Genomic DNA, 4,130 nt, shown 5'->3' on the forward strand with positions numbered 1-4,130 from the left:
GGAGAATCACCAGGAAGTTGAATAAATCTCATAGGAGTTGGCAAGACGAAGTTATCGCACTTTCAAATCAGGTGATTCCAGTTTCCCAGTTTGGGAATACCACAGCTTCTTCGTCGTTCCAATCAAACCAGGATGAATTACTTTTGAGAAGCTTGGTTTGCATACATAAAGTGGTGGACAATCATCAGGAAGTTGAATAAATCTCATAGGAGTTGGCAAGAAGAAGTTATCCCACTTTCAAATCAGGTGATTCCAGTTTCCCAGTTTGGGAATAACACAGCTTCTTCGTCGTTCCAATCAAACCAGGATGAATAACTTTGTGAGAAGCTTGATTTGGATACATAAAGTGGTGGAGAATCACCAGGAAGTTGAATAAATCTCATAGGAGTTGGGATGAAGAAGTTATCCCACTTTCAATCAGGTGATTCAAGTTTCCCAGTTTGGGAATAGGACAGCTTATTTGTCGTTCCAATCAAACCAGGATGAATCTTTTGTGAGAAGCTTGATTTGGATACATAAAGTGGTGGAGAATCACCAGGAAGTTGAATAAATCTCATAGGAGTTGGCAAGAAGAAGTTATCCCACTTTCAAATCAGGTGATTCCAGTTTCCCAGTTTGGGAATAGGACAGCTTATTTCGTCTCCAATCAAATCAGGATGAATCACTTTGTGAGAAGCTTGATTTGGATACATAAAGTGGTGGAGAATCACAGGAAGTTGAATAAATCTCATAGGAGTTGGGATGAAGAAGTTATCCCACTTTCAAATCAGGTGATTCCAGTTTCCCAGTTTGGGAATAGGACCGTTTCTTCGTCGTTCCAATCAAACCAGGATGAATCACTTTGTGAGAAGCTTGATTTGGATACATAAAGTGGTGGAGAATCACCAGGAAGTTGAAAAATCTCATAGGAGTTGGGATGAAGAAGTTATCCACTTTCAAATCAGGTGATTCCAGTTTCCCAGTTTGGGAATAGCACAGCTTCTTCGTCGTTCCAATCAAACCAGGATGAATCACTTTGTGAGAAGCTTGGTTTGGATACATAAAGTGGTGGAGAATCACCAGGAAGTTGAATAAATCTCATAGGAGTTGGCAAGAAGAAGTTATCCCAGTTTCAAATCAGGTGATTCCAGTTTCCCAGTTTGGGAATAGCACAGCTTCTTCGTCGTTCCAATCAAACCAGGATGAATCACTTTGTCAGAAGCTTGGTTTGGATACATAAAGTGGTGGAGAATCACCAGGAAGTTGAATAAATCTCATAGGAGTTGGGATGAAGAAGTTATCCCACTTTCAAATCAGGTGATTCCAGTTTCCCAGTTTGGGAATAGGACAGCTATTTTGTCGTTCCAATCAAACCAGGTGAATCACTTTGTGAGAAGCTTGATTTGAATACATAAAGTGGTGGAGAATCACCAGGAAGTTGAAAAAATCTCCTAGGAGTTGGGATGAAGAAGTTATCCCACTTTCAAATCAGGTGATTCAGTTTCCCAGTTTGGGAATAGCACAGCTTCTTCGTCGTTCCAATCAAACCAGGATGAATCACTTGTGAGAAGCTTGGTTTGGATACATAAAGTGTGGAGAATCACCAGGAAGTTGAATAAATCTCATAGGAGTTGGCAAGAAGAAGTTATCCCAGTTTTCAAATCAGGTGATTCCAGTTTCCCAGTTTGGGAATAGCACAGCTTCTTCGTCGTTCCAATCAAACCAGGATGAATCACTTTGTCAGAAGCTTGATTTGGATACATAAGTGGTGGAGAATCACCAGGAAGTTGAATAAATCTCATAGGAGTTGGATGAAGAAGTTATCCACTTTCAAATCAGGTGATTCCAGTTTCCCAGTTTGGGAATAGGACAGCTTATTTGTCGTTCCAATCAAACCTGGATGAATCTCTTTGTGAGAAGCTTGATTTGGATACATAAAGTGGTGGAGAATCACCAGGAAGTTGAATAAATCTCATAGGAGTTGGGAAGAAGAAGTTATCCCACTTTCAAATCAGGTGATTCCAGTTTCCCAGTTTGGGAATAACACAGCTTCTTCGTCGTTCCAATCAAACCAGGATGAATCTCTTTGTGAGAAGCTTGATTTGGATACATAAAGTGGTGGAGAATCACCAGGAAGTTGAATAAATCTCATAGGAGTTGGCAAGAAGAAGTTATCCCACTTTCAAATCAGGTGATTCCAGTTTCCCAGTTTGGGAATAGCACAGCTTCTTCGTCGTTCCAATCAAACCAGGATGAATCACTTTGTGAGAAGCTTGGTTTGGATACAGAAAGTGGTGGAGAATCACCAGGAAGTTGAATAAATCTCATAGGATTTGGGATGAAGAAGTTATCCAACTTTCAAATCAGGTTATTCCAGTTTCCCAGTTTTGGAATTGCACAGCTTCTTCGTCGTTCCAATCAAACCAGGATGAATCACTTTGTGTGAAGCTTGATTTGGATACATAAAGTGGTGGAGAATCACCAGTAAGTTGAATAAATCTCATAGGAGTTGGGCAGAAGAAGTTAATCCCATTTTCAAATCAGGTGATTCCAGTTTCCCCAGTTTGGGATAGCACAGCTTCTTCGTCGTTCCAATCAAACCAGGATGAATCACTTTGTGAGAAGCTTGATTTGGATACATAAAGTGGTGGAGAATCACCAGGAAGTTGAATAAATCTCATAGGAGTTGGGATGAAGAAGTTATCCCACTTTCAAATCAGGTGATTCCAGTTTCCCAGTTTGGGAATAGGACAGCTTCTTCGTCGTTCCAATCAAACCAGGATGAATCACTTTGTGAAAAGCTTGATTAGGATACATAAAGTGGTGGAGAATCACCAGGAAGTTGAATAAATCTCATAGGAGTTGGCATGAAGAAGTTATCCCACTTTCAAATCAGGTGATTCCAGTTTTCCAATTTGGGAATAACAAGCTTCTTCGTCGTTCCATCAAACCCAGGATGAATCTTTTGTGAGAAGCTTGATTTGGATACATAAAGTGGTGGAGAATCACCAGGAAGTTGAATAAATCTAATAGGAGTTGGCAAGAAGAAGTTATCCGCACTTTCATCAGGTGATTCCAGTTTCCCAGTTTGGGAATAGGACAGCTTATTCGTCGTTCCAATCAAACTGGATGAATCACTTTGTGAGAAGCCTTGGTTTGGATACAAAAAAGTGGTGGAGCAATCACCCAGGAAGTTGAATAAAATCTCATAGGAGTTGGGATGAAGAAGTTTACTCCACTTTCAAATCAGGTGATTCCAGTTTCCCAGTTTGGGAATAGCACAGGCTTCTTCGTCGTTCCAATCAAACAAGGATGAATCACTTTGTGAGAAGCTTGATTTGGATACATAAAGTGGTGGAGAATCACCAGGAAGTTGAATAAATCTCATAGGAGTTGGGATGAAGAAGTTATCCCACTTTCAAATCAGTGATTCCAGTTTCCCAGTTTGGGAATAGGACAGCTTATTTTGTCGTTCCAATCAACCTGGATGAATCTCTTTGTGAGAAGCTTGATTTGGATACATAAGTGGTGGAGAATCACCAGGAAGTTGAATAAATCTCATAGGAGTTGGGATGAAGAAGTTATACCCCTTTCAAATCAGGTGATTCAGTTTCCCAGTTTGGGAATAGGACAGCTTATTCGTCGTTCCAATCAAATCAGGATGAATCTCTTTGTGAGAAGCTTGATTTGGATACATAAAGTGGTGGAGAATCACCAGGAAGTTGAATAAATCTCATAGGAGTTGGCAAGAAGAAGTTATCCCACTTTCAAATCAGGTGATTCCAGTTTCCCAGTTTGGGAATAGGACCGCTTATTTGTCGTTCCAATCAAACCTGGATGAATCACTTTGTGATAAGCTTGATTTGGATACATAAAGTGGTGGAGAATCACCAGGAAGTTGAAAAAATCTCCTAGGAGTTGGGATGAAGAAGTTATCCAACTTTCAAATCAGGTGATTCCAGTTTCCCAGTTTGGGAATAGCACAGCTTCTTCGTCGTTCCAATCAAACCAGGATGAATCACTTTGTGAGAAGCTTGGTTTGGATACATAAAGTGGTGGAGAATCACCAGGAAGTTGAATAAATCTAATAGGAGTTGGCAAGAAGAAGTTATCCCACTTTCATCAGGTGATTCCAGTTTCCCAGTTTGTGA

At 40.3% G+C, this 4,130-nt stretch overlaps 1 long non-coding RNA gene across 1 annotated transcript; it reads left to right on the top strand.

The window, feature by feature from the left end:
* The first annotated feature begins 2,548 nt into the window (after positions 1 to 2,548).
* Positions 2,549 to 3,376, top strand: LOC117130415. Its single transcript, XR_004453815.1, has 2 exons — positions 2,549 to 2,699; positions 3,049 to 3,376. It is a non-coding gene; the product is annotated as an uncharacterized LOC117130415 (long non-coding RNA).
* The last annotated feature ends 754 nt before the right edge of the window (positions 3,377 to 4,130 follow it).

This window comes from Brassica rapa, unplaced genomic scaffold (assembly GCF_000309985.2).
Source record: "Brassica rapa cultivar Chiifu-401-42 unplaced genomic scaffold, CAAS_Brap_v3.01 Scaffold0466, whole genome shotgun sequence".
In the NCBI taxonomy this organism is placed as follows: Eukaryota; Viridiplantae; Streptophyta; class Magnoliopsida; order Brassicales; family Brassicaceae; genus Brassica; species Brassica rapa.